Below are 17,704 nucleotides of genomic sequence, written 5' to 3'. Positions count from 1 at the left end.
GATGAAATCATTGACTTTAGTCTTTTTTCCCATCTACCATGGTGTTGCCTACTGGTCCAGTGGTAAAACTTTTGTTTTCTTAATGTTGAGATGTAATCCATACTGACGGCTGTATTCTCTGATCTGCAACAAGTGCCTCTAGTCTTCCTCACTGCAAACAAGGTTGTATCATCTGTATAAGGCAGGTTATTCTTCCTCCAATCCTGATGCTACATTCTTCTTGATAGAGTGCAGTTTCTCAAATAATTTGCTGAGTATACAGATTGAATAGTAGAGAGGATACAACCTTGACACTCTTAATTTTAAACCAAATAATGTTCCCTTGCTCTGTTCACACAACATCCTCTTGGTCTGGCTATAGGTTTCACATGAGCATAATTAAATGCTCTGGGATTCTCATTTTTCTCAGTGTCAGCCATAATTCATTATGATCCACATGGTCAAATGCCTTTACATAGTCAATAAAGCACAAATAGACATTTTCCCGGTATCCTTTATTTTTTAGCCAGGATCCTTCTGACATTAGCAATGGTATCCCTGGAGCCCCAGTTTTTTCTAAATCCCACTTGAACTTTTGGCAGATCCCTATCTATGAACTGTTCTAGCCATTTTTTAATGATCTTCTGTATTTTGCTTACATGTGATATTAAAGATATTGTTCAGTAATACCATTAACATAATTGGGAAACTAAAAGTGCAAAATTAAGCAGAACACATAAACATTGGCATTCTAGACATTAATGAGATGTGAAGAGAGAGATAAGAGAGGAGAGGGGATGGACTAGCTTTTGCCACTTTAAATCAGACAATTACATGGTGTACTGTGCTGGAAATTAAACACAGAGGAAGAATGTTGTTGCATTCATAGTTAAGAAGACAATTTCATGTTCTATCCTGAAAGACAGTGTTGTGAGTGAGATAATAGGATATTATCTATATGCACACAAGGAAGACTTGTTAATATGACTATTTTTCAAATATATGCTCCTACAGCTAAAGCTACAGAGAAGGGAATTGAAGTTTTTTACCAAATGTTGCAGTCCAAAACTGACCAAACCTGTAATCAAGATGTGTTCATGATAATTGGTGGTTGGAGCGCAGCAGTTGGAAACAGTGGAGAAGGAATGTAAAGATTTATAGCCTGGCCTACCCAGTGGAGGATTGCTGTGACTCTGAATCAACTCAACAGCAGTGTGTTGTCTTTGGAGTTAAGGTATCTATGTATGTTAAATAACAAGGCAGTGCCTTCACTATGGCCCCCTTGGGTTTCAGGGTCCAACTGTGTCCTTTAAGGTTTTCAATGGATATAATCTTATGCACCTAAATTGCCACACTTGATTCGATTCAGCAATCTTCCATTCAGTACCTAAGCAACTCTAGCCACCCTGATAATAAAAGGACTTGAGAGTTGAGTTGGCTTATAATCTTTTCAAACTAAAAACATTGATCCCAGTAGACTATTGTTACCCATTTTTAACCAAATGTATCTTCAAACACAAGGCCTCAATGAGAGGCCTTGTCATGTAAAGCTTTGCTGGCTTGATTGTTAACACAGGTTTTCTTCTTCCCCTAAACATAACTCATTGCAACCCTATAAAACGCTGTTTTCCCCATCAAGTACCAATCCACAACCTGCGATGGACAATATCCACTTTAAATATCCAATTTCATGCCTCTTCAGCTAAAAAATCCTCCTTTCCTTGATATTATCTTGACAACTTTGAAAATCAGCCAATCTCACCCTTCAGTTCATCCTTCTTGGCTTAACTTCACTCTCCAAAGGCTAATGTACTAGCCAGGCTTTTACCTAAAAGTGGAAAAAAATAGATTTCTTCCTTCCTTCCTTATACATAATTATGCATATTTGGGATGTTGTTGTTAGGTGTCCTTAAGTATGACTCATAATGACCTTGAACAAAAGATCTGAAACCTTTTCTATCCTGTGCCATCCTCCCACTTCCTGACACACTAGAGCCCACTGCAGCAGTCACCGTGTTAAAGGTTTTCCTTTCCTTCACTGACCCTCCACCCTTCCCAGCTTATGTCCTTCTCCAAGGAGTAGCGCCTCCTAAGCAACATACCCAGAGTATGTGAGGCGAAGCCTCATCACTCTTGCCTCCAAGAGCACTCTGGTTGCACCCTCTTCAAGACATATCTGTTTGTCTCTTGGCTGTCCATGGGATGTTCATGCTCTTCTCCAACACCACAAGCTCAAAGACGTCAATTCTCTTTCTTTCATCCTTATTAATTGTCCAGTCTCAGATGCATAGCAAGGAATTGAAAAGACCCTGGCCTGAATCAGATGCACTTTAGTCCTCAAACTGAAATCATTATTCCTCAATAATTTGGAGCTGTCCCAAACTGCAGATTTTCCCAGTACAATGTGTCTCCTTGTTTCCTAACTGCTCATACCAAGAGTGTTAATCGTGGATCCAAGCAAGATGAAGCTGTTAACAGTTTCAGTCTCCCCTCCATCCATCATGATGCTGCCTGTTACAGGTCCAGTGGTAAGAATCTTTGTTTTCTTAACATATTCAGCATAATCAGGAATAATGGAACTGTTAGGACTAGCAACAACTGCAGCAGCCTTGGTCAAACTCTTCCTCCTTCTCATTCCATTGTCCTGTCCTTGGAACTGGGGTACCACAACCTTGGGGAGTGCAATAGCTGCTCTGACCTTGGGAGAACACTTGTGATGACCATGTAAGAAAGAGTGGCTTTTCAACACCAATCAGAAAGAGCCAGGGCCAGAGAAGTATGATTAGGGAAAAGCCCATAAATATTGAAGCTCTTCGCCTAGACTGTGTGCCTCTTTCTCACTCTAGAGAAGACTTGCTGTTTGCATCTTAGTGTACTATCCTTAATAAATTTTCTTTGCTTGTAATAAATTTTTCTTTCACTATTAAGCTTAGTACAGTTCGCTTTTATTGTCTGTCCATCAGTGGCCACCACCTCTGGAGGGAACTTGCTAGTCTTCTCTGAAGCATTTGACCCTGGGCATTTTCTACACTGGTACCAGAACCAAACAGGAACCACCAAGAGAGCCATTGATAGTGCTATTCAGTGACCAATCCTCCTTACCAGGTTTGCCCACTAGCCCACCCAGACAATCTGCCTACACATGGTCAAAGTTTTAGTTCTTAATTATTAGTGTTAAGGGCCATAAGAGGAAGAGAACATGAGGTAGCCATAGTGTTCAGTTAACCATTAACAGATGCCCTAACATATTGTCAATCCTTTTACTTCTAGGGGGTCTTAAAAGTAACCTTAATCCTGCCTGGCATATCCTTGAGGGAAATACTGAACAAGGAACGCCTAGCCTTCATTGTGTTCAACAAGCTTGGATGCCAAGGCATGTCTTTTCATGCCTCTTCAGCTTAAAAATCCTCCTTTCCTTGATATTATCTTGACAACTTTGAAAATCAGCCAATCTTACCCTTCAGTTCATCCTTCTTGGCTTAACTTCACTCTCCAAAGGCTAATGTACCAGCCAGGCTTTTACCTAAAAGTGGACTGGGGTCAGTCCTTTGAAGATTCTAATTAACAATAAGAATATTCCTACAAAGATGTACTATATTGAGGTATTCATTGAGCTCAAGGGCAGTTAACCAGCCCCTAAATTATTACTCCATATCCAACAACATACCCAAACTTTTTCTTTTGTAGCAGTTTTGTCTAACTATTGGATATTCTAAAGAGACAGAAAAGCTGACGGATTTGGCACGAGAGAGTTGGCATAGTTCTCTTTCAGCAGGTAATGGGAACAAATCAGCCTGTTTCATTACGTGAACTCTCCATTTCCCGTTAGTTATTTAACAAACATTTAACAGTGCTTTCCTTATGGGGCTGATTCCCCTGTTGTTGTTAGGCACTGTCAAGTCAAGTACATCTCATCAAAACCCTGTGGACAATAGGTCTGCGCTTTGACTTACCCTGCACCATCGTCCCCATCTCTGATATGCTTGAACCCATTGTTACAGTCATGTCTCATTCCATTTTACTTGAGGGTCTTCTTCTCTTTTTCTGACCCATTATCTTTCCCAACATGATGTCTTTTCCCAAAGACTGGCCCTTCCTGATAACATGCCCAAAATGTGACAACCTTTACTTCTGAGGAACACCCTGTTTGCACTTCTTCCAAGATAAATGTGTTTGTTCTTTTAGCATTCCATGAGATATTTAATATTCTTCCCCAATATCACAATTCAAAGACATAAGTTCTGCTTATGTCATTGTTTTCCTTTTCAAACTTTCAGACACATAACAAGTAATTTAGAAGGCCATGGCTTGGATCAGGTGCACCTTAGTCTTTAAACTGGCATTACTGATCTTTAGTACTTAAAGAGGTCCTTGAAACCCTCAGATTTTCCCAGTGAACAATTTTTAAAATTTCTTAACAGATGTTACCACAGATGGTCATTGTAGATCCAAGGAAAGTGACATCATTAACAACTTCAATCTTTTCTTTATCTAGCATAACGTTGCCTATCTGTAATAGGGGTTTTTGTTCTCTTGATTTTGAGATGTAGTCTTTATTGAAGGCTGTGGTCTTTGGTGTTCTTTAGAAAGTATTTCAAGTCCTCTTTTCAGCCAAATTTATGTCAGCTACATAGTGTAGGTTGTTCATAAATCTCTCCAATATTGATGCCACCTTCCTTGTCATATAATACAGCTTCATGAATGATTTGCTCAGCAGGCATATTGGATAGTGAGTCAGAAAGGATACAACTCAAATGTACCACACCTTTTCTGATTATAAACCATTCAGTGTTTCCTTCTTCTATTCAGACAACAGCTTCTTAGTCTTTGCCTAGGTTTCACATGAGCACAATTAAGTGTTCTGGAACTCCCATTCTTCTCAGTGTTAGCCATAATTTGTTTTGATCCACACAGTAAAATGTCTTTGCATAAGTAAACATCTTTCTCGTATTCTCTGCTTTCAGTCAAGATCCATATAACAGTAGCAACAATACCCCTCCTTCCATTGCCTCCTCTGAGTCCAGGTTTTATTTCTGGTGATGTACTGTTCTAGCCATGTTTTAATAATCCTCAGTAAGATTTTAGTTGCATGTGGTATTAATGGTAATGTTAGATAATATCCACATTCTGTTAGATCACCTTTTTTTTTTTTTAGGAATAAATACAGATCTCTCTGGTCATTTGGCCAGGTACTTGTCTTCCAAATTCCTTGGCATAGATTTAGTGATCACATCCATGACTGTCTTTGTTTGTTGAAACATGTTCGTTTGTATTCCATTAATTTCCTTACTCGTTTTTTGCCAATGCCTTCAGTACAACTTGCTTCCTTAATTCCTATTGGTCTTTGGTCTTAATTATATGCTGCTTCCTGAAGTGATTCATTGTCAGTCAGTTCTTTTTGGTATAACAACTCTGTATACTTTCCATTTTGTTTTCATGTTTCCTGTTTGGATTCACCTTTATCTTCTTAAAATGAAGCCATGATTTCCATGGGGATTACAAGAATAAATCAGTTCCAAGAACTCGATATTCCAGATTAGTACATTCAGTCCATTAGTTATCAGAATTTGTGACAATAATGATTTCTGCAAAATCAGTGCTCAGCTCAGTGATGTTTTTAATGTACTTTTGGCTACATTATGTTGGCTTAAAATGAAAAGTGTTGGTAATTCAATCATTAAAACCACTCTTCCTAAACTCTTCTAACTGCTAAAAAGCAAACCAAACAAAATTAAGCTCTTTTTTATTCTAATTATGCTGCTGTTAGATCTTGCATTTTTAAAATGACATTTCCCTTTCAAGTGTTTCATTTAAATGTTATGGTGCTTACAGTCTTTTGCTGTCCAATGAATTGTTTTTATATGCCGCTGAGTCACTTCTGGCTTATTGCGACCCTTTGCACAATAGCTCTGAACTCTGTTTTATCCTGAGCCAATCTCACTATCTCTGACACACCTACCTCTAATACTCCAGTTACTGTGTCAAGCCATCTTGTCTGAGGTCTTCTTCTCCTTCACTGTCCCTTCACCTTTCCAAGCATGATGTCCTTCTCCAAGGACTGGTCTCTCCTGACAACATGCCCAAAGTATGTGAGATGGAGTTTCAAAATCCTTGCCTCCAAGGAGCAACCTGATTTCACTCTCTAGGACAGACCTGTTTGTTCTCTTGGCAGTCCATGGAATGTTCAATACCCTTTTCCAGCACCATAACTCAAAGGCATTGATTCTTCTTCTATTATCCTTAGTTATTGTCCAGCTCTCTGATGCATAGTTAGTAATTGTGAAGACCTTGGCTTGGATTAGGCACACTTTAGTCTCTAGATAGAGATCATTGTTCTTCAGTACTCTGGAGAGGTCCCTGACACCAGACTTTCCCCAATGCAATTAATCTTTTAATTACCTGTCTACTGGTATCAGGAGTATTGATTGTGTAGAATCAAGCAAGTTGAGCTGTTAACATTTTCATTCTCTTCTCCATCTATCATGATGCTGCCAAATTGGCCCAATGGTGAGAATCTTTATTTTCCTTGTCTTGAGCTTCAATCCATGTTGGACTACAGTCCTTGACTTTCTGTAGCAAACGCCTCAGGTCCCCCTCTATTTCAGCAAGCAAAGTTGTGTCATCTGCATATTACAGGTTGTTGATGAGTCTTCCTCTAATAATGATGCCACATTTCTCCTCATACAGACCAGTATGGAGATGGGGTGCATCCTTGATATACACCTTTACTGATTTAACCCATGCAGTATTTCCTTGCTTTGTTATGATGACTGCTTCCTGGTCCAAGTATAGGTTTTGCATAAACATAATTAAGTGTTCTGGGATTCTCATTTTTTCAAGGTGAAACACAATTTATTGTGATCCACAGTCAAATGCTTTTGCATAGTCAGTGAAACACAGACATTCCTCTGGTACTCTCTGCTTTCAGCTAAGATCTATCTAACATTAGCTATTAAACTCCTAGTACCATGCCTCTTCTAAAGAGGTGTACATAAGAGTATGGAGCATGAAGGGCGAAGTCTCTCTATTGTGTAACTTGCAGCAGTGAGGAAAGACCTTGCTTGGAATGAAACCACGATGAACACTGGAGGCTGTGGAAACAGCCAGGGGAGAAAATTGAACACACCCTTCTGGCAAATTGCGAGTACTCTGCCTGCCTGAGAAAGGTGTGCACAGTAGTGGTGGGAGTGTGGTGCAGGGTCAGGGAGCGGCCTCCTTAGTGAAAATGTTAAGCACCAAATCAGAACGTCTATAGGAGCAGTTTAGTAGAATGGTTCATTGTAGGTTCAGGAGCCAGATCACCTGGACTTTGGCAAGCTACTGTTTCCTTTTCTTTAAAATGGGGCTAATGTGATACGTTTGTAAGAACTAGGAAAGTCAGTAGACTTGACCAGCTGAGCTCAGAGATGCGTGGGTCATGGGGCAGCTGTGACTTTAAGGATGGGTTTTTTCCTTTTCCACTATGTGCTCCTAAGATTGATAACTACAGTTGATCTGAGAAGGTGACTTAGATAAATTATCTGAAGTTGGGTGTGCAGAAGTGAAGAATTGATGTTCTTTGCTTTTTAATGTTTTTTATAGTTGTATCACACAGGTACACATGCTGAAAGAGTCTATAATTTAGTCATGCTTGATTTGTCCACTTTTTAAATAGTCACATATATTTACTTTCTCAGTACATACTTCCTAACCTCCTAGACATTGTTATGAAGATGTGTTCACATTGTTATTGTATCACATTTCATTTATCCATCCCCTAGGGAGCTCTGGTGGCCTAGTGGTAAGGTTCTGCACTGCATTTCTAAAGGCACGTGGTTTGAATTCACCAGTTTCTCCATAGGAGAAGGATAGTCAATCTCCTCCTGTGTGATCACTGACTCTGAAAACCTGCTGAAGGGTCAGCTATGGGTCTGTTCTAATTCAATGACACACAACAACAACAACAGTGAGATGGCATAATACTTTACATGATGGGGTTCTAACAGAAAAATATGGTAGTGGCTGAAATCCATCAACTGTTCTGTGGGAGAAAGATGGGATGTCTCTTACTGTGAAGAGTCACAGCCTCTGAAATCTGACGGAGTGTTGTCATGAGTCAGATTACACTGATGACATAAGTTTGCTGTTTTTAGGTGGGTGGACAGAGAGGTTTCCAGTGGTTCTCCAACCAGTCTTAGATGTCTTCTGAGGCCCATGTGAAAAAGCATCACTGGGATAAAAACACTGCTTCAAGGGGCATTTAAGACTTGATTTTTCACACCATTGAGATCAACGAAACTAATCTGACAGCATCTGATATTGGACAGGGTAATCTGAATGGTGTGCAAATAGTGCAACTGTTTTTATAAAGCTATTTTATAATGTCTCATCTTTGGTTGTTTTTAAAAAAAATTATTTTAGTGAAAGTTTCCAAAACATAGCTTTTTCATTCTATCACTCACACATATTTTGTTTTACACCTTTAATTATAATATTCCCATTTCCTCTCTGTAATTCTTATTTCCATTGATCCTTCCTTCATGTTTTCAGGACTTCACACTTGGGCAAATTATTGGTTTTCCTAGGAGCGAGGGAAAGGCAATATACAATAAGGGATGAACAACACAGTATCAACAGAGAAAGAGAAGACACAGGGATGGCTCGTTGTTTTTAATTTGCAGTGTGTCCAGAGCCAGTCCCCAGCCAACAGAGGAAAAAAAGAAAAAGAAACTCACCCCTCCAAGGCCACATGAGTTTCCAAAAACTCCCAAATGAATATTCAAAGGCCCCAGGACTGCACATTGGGCTCTCATTGGCTCCAACAAGAGGCTTCCAGCCAACCATAGGCTCCAGAGCCAGTCCCCAGGCAACAGAGAGGTGGGGAAAAAAGGAAAGAAACTCACCCCACCAAGGCCTAGAAACTCTTGAGCAGTGGTTCCACTCTGGAAGCTGGTTTCTTGTGTTTTGAGGGGGATCATGTAAAATTTATTAATTTTAAAAAGAACATTCTTTATGTGGTACAGCAGTCATTGGTCTATTTGCTATATTGAATAACTTGGAGTAGCTGTAATGCTGAACACTGTGCCATAGTCATGTCAAATATCATAATACTTACTCATGGACAGTGCTTGGAGGAGCTTCTAGATTGATTAAGGTTTGGAAGCAGGAGTGGCATCCACTTTCTAAAACAGATGCTTCTGGGTACTCAATAAACTCTATAATCATACAGAAATGATGTTAATTAGAGAATAGAGTTCAGGTTATTTTTTTTTTCTCATAGGGTCACTATGAGTCATATTCGATCTGATGACACTTAACTACTGCTAAGTAAGACTAGTGCTGTTATATTTGGAGGAACATTCTTCCACGTTGTACATCACTCTTCATCAATTTGCTGTACTGAGGTAATCTGGGATTGTTGTGATGCTGAGCCTTGTGTCATTGGGGTCATAATGGTCTCCCAGTGTGGACAGTGTTTGGTGGAGCTCCCAGTTGTAAAACAGGATTGGAAGCAGGAGTGGCATCCACTTCTTAAACCACATGCCTCTGGAAACTCTATGAACTTGGAAAAATGACAACAATTATGGAAAGGCTTTAGGTCTTTTCTTCATATAGTTGTTTTGAGTTGTACTTGACTCAATGGCAAGAAACAACAACTATTAATGAAACCAAACCTCTATTTTACTTCTTTGCCACTCGTTTGTTTTTTTTTTTTTTTGTTAATGGTTTTGATCACTTTTCTTGAAAAGCATTCACTTAAAATCTTGGTAGTTCTGGCTTAAGAACAATAAACATTAGGCTATTAATCCAATCTACTTATGATATCAAAGGTTCTTGGGGCCTACAAGGGCATTTTCTCAACTGTCATCTTTGAACTAGAAATATCTAGAGAGAGGGGATGTTGTTGTTAAGTGCTATCAAGTTTCTTGAGACCCATAGTGAACCTATATACAATAGCTCTGAACCCTGCTCTATCTTGAGCCAACTTTATTGTCTCTGATACACCTACCCTCATTATCCCAGTCACTAAATCAATCCATCTCATCTAGGGTCTTCTTCTCTTGAACTGACCCTCCACCCTCCCAAACATGATGTCCCTCTCCAAGGACTGGTTCCTCCTTGCAACATGACCAAAGTATGTCAGACATAGCTTCAGAATCCTTGCCTCCAAGGAGCAGCCTGATTTCACCCTCTCCAAGATGAACCTGTTTGTTCTCCTAGCAGTCCATAGTATATTCAATACTCTTCTCCAACACCACAACTCAAAGGCATCAATTCTCCTTTTATCATCCTTAGTCGCTGTCCATCTTTCTGTGACATAACAAATAATTGCAAAGACCATGGCCTGGATGAGTGCACTTTAGTCTCCAGAAGGAAATTATAGAGAAAGGGGTTGTTGTTGTTTTTGATTGCTGTCGAGTCGATCACAACTCATAGAGACGCTATGAACAAAAGACCTAATGTCTTTCCGTAACTATTGCTATTTCTCCAAGTTCATAGAGTTTCCAGAGGCATATGGTTTAGGAAGTGGATGCCACTCCTACTTCCAAACCTGTTTTACAACTGGGAATTCCACCAAACACTGTCCACATTGGGAAACCATTATGGTATTTGATACCCCAATAGCAGAAGGTTCAGTATCACAGCAAACTCCACATTAGTTGATGTTATTTTCCTTGGACATGATAATGGTTTTGAGATTGTAGCAAAAAGATATACTAAAGTATAGGATAAATAGTTATGATGTCTGAAGCTTACTTTTTAGTTGCTTGGAAAAACATAAAGTATGAAAAACACACACCTGGAAAGATATAAAATAATTAAGATAACATGCTAACAGTGGGCTGGGAAGTGTATGGTGGTCAAATAATAGAACACATTGGGTTTTTGTTGGTTCCCACAGTTGAGTGGTATCCATTACATGATTAGAGTTTGCAATTTTTAATGATTACTTACATGTTTTTCTAATTAGTAGGTTTTCTTAATTCTTTCTTCAGTTTTTATTGTAGTAAGAATGAAAGGTTTTTTAAAAAATGAATTTTTCAATAGGAAATTAACACATTATGATTTGTAACTTTAATAGAAGCAACCTTACCCAACCATCTTTTTCAGATTAGTAATGTGCAAACCTTCTGCATTTCTTTCGGCTTTTGAAAGGTTCATGCAGAAGAGTCCTCAATTATGACTTGTTCCCATTTTGTGTGAGCCTGGGTTTTCACTGAGTGACAGGGGTATACAGGGCAGGGAGTAACATTTTAAATCATGATGACCACCTGTCTGTCCCCTCTCCAGAGACTGAAAGAGCCCACAGAGTGTCTAAAGCCTGTGTCTGTGCCATGAGTGTTCACTCACGTTTAACAATTTTCTAATATCAAATCTAGTTAATCATTTAAATGCAGATTCCTTTTACTGAAGAAAAAAGGCCAAGTTAATGAAAGCCATGTTTACATCTGCCAAGTCTCCAACATCAGCGATTCGCACACTTTCTTGGCCTCAGGTCACTGAATCTTGTGGCCTTTTACGAACCCATTTTTCCTTTCACAATTAACACCTTTTCTATTTTCAGACACAAACAAGCAAAAACAATAAAATGCAATCTTATTCTTATGGTCTGTACACCTCCCGAAAAGGTCTCCTTGCCCCACTTCCAGTGCCAGTTTGTTTCATCGTTACAGCTTGAAAGTGACCCATGGCTTCCTCCTGGCAGCGGTAGATGCCTCCCTCTCCAAGGGGGACCACCGGGCTGGGCAGCCACTGGATGGTGAGGTGGGTGAGCAGTCACAGGAGAAGAATAAGCCCATGCTTGGCAGTGACTGGCTGGCTGCTGAGGTGCGTACCCAGGGGGTAGGAAAGATATTTGTATTGGTTTGTGTTTAGTCTGTGATGCAGATTGGGTATGTATTTACTATTTGTTAACCTGGCTGTGTGGTCCGTTTTGTTTTTAGAAATGGTACCAAGCAGTGGACATAGCAGTCGTTTACGGAACACTTGTGTGTTCTGCAGGGATCTCTGGCAGCTTCGTCCATGGTGAGTTGTGCTGCCAATTGCTTCTCTGTTGGTTTGAATCCACCAGCAGCTCTGCAGGAGAAAGATGGGTAATCTGCCACGGGATTCACAGCCTTGGCAGCCCAATGGCTGGTCGGCTATGGGAGGGTTCACACCCGACCTCGATGGGTTTTATGTGAAGGAGTTCTGGTGGTCTAGTCTATAGGGAGATGTGCTGCTACCTCAAGGGCAGTGCTTCCCTGCTGGTTCTGATCCACCAGTGGTTCTGCAGGAGGAAGATGGGCAGTCTCCTCCTCCCATGAGATTCACAGCCTCTGAAAGCCTGCTGGAGGAGCAACTGTGAATTGGTTCTGACTTGATGACGGTTCTTGACGGTGATGAGTTTGAGGAGTTTTGAGCAGTATTTTAAGGACTTAACATATGTTATCTCAGTTAGTTTTCATAAGTGACATCCACTTCCAAAATAGCTTATCTGCAGAAACTCTATGAACTTAGAGAAAAGATGAAAGTTATACATGTTCATAACTTTTCATTCGTAGGGTTGCTATGAGTCATCTATGTCTTGACAGGACTTAATGGCAACAACAACTATTATTTTCTAGAACAGAAAACTATTGCCTGAAAAAATGACTTGCCGAAGTGAAATCACTGAATGGCTTCAAACTCAGAGAGGCTGACTTCCAAGCTTAGGCTCTTAACCACTGGTTAATCATAGGAGTTAGTTGGAAGTGGAGCAAGATGACACTGAAGGCTGTAGTGAATATCCAGAAACAATTCAGGGAATTGAGGAGCATTTAGGGCTCAAAGACCCCTGGGTGAGGTGTAAACAGTGTGTCATAGATTGCTAACGTCAAAGTTCATAATTCGAATCCACTCAGCAATTATTTAGTGAAACAATCCTGTAATATTGCCTAGTTGTTTTTAATATGCAGTATGTAGTTACTAGTGAGAATGAACTTCTGCTGTGTCTCTAAGCCATGAATATTTTGTCTTCTGGGAAAAGTCTGTTCCTGCCTTCTAGCTTTTTCTAGGAAGTATCCATGCTAACCCCTGCAGTTCCTGCCTTCAGAACAATAGACATTAGTAATTCCATTAATCCTGTCTAATTGTGAAGATATCAGAGGGCCAGAAACACTGAAGAAGAAAGACCTGGAACTTTGCTTCGATAAAGATTACAGCCAAGAAAACTCTCTGGAGCTGCTGTACTGTAAAATGCATGGTGTCATCATGAGTAGGAATTAGCTCAACAGCAATGGGCTTGGGGTTTAGAAGGAAGAAAGTATAAAAGCAAGGACAGTTGAGTTGAAGAGGGAACGGTCAATATAGACATTATCAAGTAGCTAAGAGTCTCTGAAAGCTGCTGGAGCAGGTGCTGTCAGCGACGTTCCAATTTCAGAAGTTCTGTGTGAACCTTGAGTCAGGACTTTGCCCAGGAGCAGGTGGTTAAAGAGGAAGAGCAGCAAAAGATGGAAATCCAGGCATCTTCTTGGAATCATTTTTGACATATCCAGGGATATTTAAGAATCACATGGAGATCTTATTGAATGTAAATTCTGATGCAATATATTTGGAGTGAAAATGCAGATTATCACCAGGAAGTCAAACCAGAATGAAGCATTTGAAAACCCTTCCCTGAAGTTATCAATGATGGCCGTAGGCATCTGGGGCATCTGGGAGCATTTGCTAGCCAAATGCTGAAACTCTTAGTGGACCTAGAGGGGGTTGGAATAGGAGATGACCTAGACGGTTGAAAATTATGACAAGCAGACTTCCTCAAAGAGGTAGAGGACAGAACAGGGAGCTGCATGTAAATAGGCATGGACACACCTGGGATTGTGGTTACCCTCAAGTAGACTGGTAATTCTGCTCCATATTCCTGTTCAGCATACTGTGAGATGGGATAATGTGTAGTGTTAGCTTGTCAAGGCCTATATGATGATGTCCTTGGTGGAAAGCCAGGTATCAGTTAAGGCAAGAAAGTGAAGGAATGGATTCTGGGGGAGACTGAGAATATAAATTTGACTACTTATAACTAAAATGTGGTTTTACAGTAGAAAACATTCAGAAGAGGTCACCTGTGAGGGAAATAATTTTGGGAAAAGAAGTGTGTGCTGTTTGAATACGAGGAAAGAGAAATTTTTCATTTGAGGGAAATGAATTTAGAATACGGTTGGACAGTTTATCCTTGAACAGCAACTCGTTGCTACAGAGTGGATTCTGACTCACGATGACCCCACATGTGTCAGAGTAGAACCGTGCTCCCTAGGGTTTTTAATGGCTGATTTTCCCAATACATTGCCAGGTCTTTTTTGTGAGGTACATCTCATTCACTGAAATTTCCAACCTTTAAAGGGTAGCCGAGTCTGTTAACTATTTGCACCATCCAGGAACCCTAGTGGGTGCTATGAAAACAAACACACAGCCCCAGAGTCATGAGTCGATTCTCATCCCTTCCTTCACTAGGTTTCCAAGGCTGTGAATCAGGAAACCGCCTCATCCTTCTCTCTCTGAACAGTTGGTGGGGTTTAAATGCAATCCAACATTTAACCTACCTATATACCTTGATGAGTGGTTAGTTGTTTTTGCTGTTATGTGCCATCGAGCCAATTATGACTCATGTTGTTGTTGTTGATTGCTATCGAGTCAGGCACGACTCATAAAGACCCCAAGAACAAAAAGCCTGAAGTCTTTCTATACCTATCAGCATTTATCAAAGTTCATAGTTTCCAGAGGCATGTTGTTTAGGAAGTGGATGCCACTCCTGTCCCGAGCCATCCCCACTGTCTCTGACACATCTGCCCCATTGCTATAGTCACTGTGTCAGGTCATCTCATTGGGGATCTTCCCCTTCTGTGCTGACTCTCTACCCTTTCCTGCATGATGTACTTCTTCAAGAACTGGTTGCTCCTGGCAAAGTATTTCTCCCAGGACTCATGCCCAAAGTGATGCGCAGTATAGACAGGATTTATTGGCCATCAAGTGATGAAGGCATATAGACGGGAATCTGAAAAGAAAATAGACATTAACTCAAGGTTTTGAAGATGTTACAATGCAGCTATTCCCCTTTTCTTTGAAAACAGGAATTACCTTCTATCTTCAGCTGTCCAATATGAGCCAAACCCTACTGTAACTAGGAAGATTAAAAGATGACCCTTCTGAACTCCATCAACTAAATGACCCAGAGCAGGCAGCTTCGTCTTCCTGAATTCCATTTTCTTTATTTCTAAAATGGGGATAATAGTATTATCTTCTCCTCCAGGGTGTCATGAAAATCAACTGGATGCATGCATATAAAGATACTTTGTTGTTGCCAGGTGCCGTCGATTGGTTCCAACTCACAGTGACCTTACTTGCGACCGCACAAAACCCCACGTGGTCCTGCGCCATCCTCACGATGGAGGCTGTGCTTGAGTCCACACTGCAGCCACTGTACCAGTGCATGTCATTTAGAGCCTTTCTCTTTTTCTCTGACCCTCTAACCAAACATGCTTCCCTTTCCCAGGCACTGTTGTTATGTACTGCCGAGTTGTGACCAGCTCTTACTGACCCTCCAGTGTGTTTTCAGAGTCAGTAGACCACGTGGCAGGAGATTGCCCATCTTTCCCCAATGGAGCAGCAGGTGGATTTGAACCGTGTCCCTTGGGTTGGCAGCACAACTCCTTACCATAAGCCACATGCTCAAAGTATGAAACAAGTCTTGCCATCCTGCCTCGAAGCAGCCTTCTCAGTTTATTTCTTCCAGGACAAATTTCTTTGATCTTGGCAGTCCAAAGTATACTAAATACTCTTAACAAATATCACTTTGAAAGAAAAGATATAAAGGTAATTTAGAAACTATCAAATGCAAGCCAAATTAAGTATTATGGTATTAATTATATCAAACTTTGCTGATGCCAGATCACTTATCAGAACTGTAAAGACCAAGTATAGTCTTGTTCCTGGTGAAGAACAGGATTTTCTTTCAGTGACTTGTTTGAGGGCATGGCTTATTATGGGGAAACCATCCAAACCACATGATTTGTTTGTTTTATGTTGCATAGAACAACTTCCCAGAGAAATAACAAGGATGTAAAAGTAATCACAAAGAGAAGGAAATGTTTTATATTGTTACTCTCTTTGTTACAAAAGATTAACAAAGTTTCCACTTAAGAACAATAGGATAGACTTCTCCTTAAAGTTCTTTAGTGAACCTTGTACAGGCTAGAATTTTTAACTGTTTCCCAATATTTGTTCAAAGAGAACTCTGAGTAAGTCATTGTAATAATCAGAAACTGGAAATTTGTTTCTTTTCCCACACACAAGTATTCTTCCCTCCCCTTCCTTTGCCCAGAGATTTTGCATTCATTCCAACAAATGGAAGCCAATTACGTGCAATATTTAATGCCAAGCTCCAGCCACTTTAACCTTGAAGATTCCTTTTCTAGTCCGTGTGTTTTTCCTCAGAAGGGAGAAAACATGTTCATGCTTGTTTTCTTTTGGACTTCATTAACAACTAATAGTTTTGAAACCTGGCTTGTGAAGTAGAAAAGTTATTCATACTTACTAAATAGAGGTCAAGGCTCTGGTGGCCTAGTAGCAAGAAGCTGTGCTGCAATCCTGAAGGCGTACAATTTGAGGCCACCAGCTGCTCTGCAGGGGAATGATGGGTAATCTCCTCCTATGCAATTAACTACCTTTGGAAACCTGCTGGAGGGTCAGCCATGGGTCAGTTCTGACTCTACGGTACACAACAACAACAACAATAAACAGAAGTTAGGGAATGTTCATGTTCAGGAAATATCTATTTAGGACATAGCAAAAGGAGTGCCAGTTATATGGATATTTCATCAGATTAGGACAAATCCACCAACATACTTCTCTCATTTTCACTGTGAAGTGAAAAGGAACTGCATATATTGTAAGATGTGCTCTCATAGATCAACAGTCCATCTGTGTCTGAAACTCACCTGAAAATATCCTTGACATAAGGCTTGAAGAACCTGAAAGTGTAAGGAATGACATTATAGAGAAACAGAGCTTCAAACCCATGGATTCTGGCACAACCTCCTAGAATCTTATAAAAATGTGGATTCTGATTCAGTATCTCTGCGGCTGTTGTTGTTAGGTGCCATCTAGTCAAGTATGACCCTGGGGTAGAAATGTAAATTCTCAGCATGAATAGTTGAAACAGAATGAAGTGTTTCAAAGCCATGTTTATGAAACAGAGGATTGATTATTAAAGGAAATCAAATTAATCTAGAATCCTGAATTGGAAAAAAATCTGTTATAATGTCTTCCTTATACATAATACTTTTTATTGCTAGAAATAGTAACTATACAGATAAAAATATTTAAAATATTGGACTCTGATTTTTTTCGTTATGCTACTAGTATGTTTGGAGCTTATGCTTTCAGGCATTTTCTTACAAGTTGCTGTTCAGTGCTTCTGGATTGAGAGCAACAGATCTCAAAACTCTGTCCTATCCTGTGCCGGCCTCATCATTTCTGACATATTTGTGCCCATTGTTGCAGTGACTGTGTCAATTCAACTAGTGGAGGGCCTTCCTCTCTGACTGACCCTCCATTTTTTCTTTTTTTAAAATTTTTTTATTATTTTTGTGTGCGTGTATTGTCAAATCAGATCTGACTGGTACAGGAGGAGATTGTCCCTCCTTACCTGGCAGAGCATCTATCTGGTGGATTCGAACCGTTCGCCTCTGGGATTGTAGTTGCAGCTCCTTGCCACTAGGCCACCAGAGCT

This window comes from Elephantulus edwardii, unplaced genomic scaffold (genome assembly GCF_000299155.1).
Source record: "Elephantulus edwardii isolate Elephantulus edwardi_28Jun2011 unplaced genomic scaffold, EleEdw1.0 scaffold00002, whole genome shotgun sequence".
Classification (NCBI taxonomy): Eukaryota; Metazoa; Chordata; class Mammalia; order Macroscelidea; family Macroscelididae; genus Elephantulus; species Elephantulus edwardii.
This window is presented reverse-complemented; position numbering follows the sequence as displayed.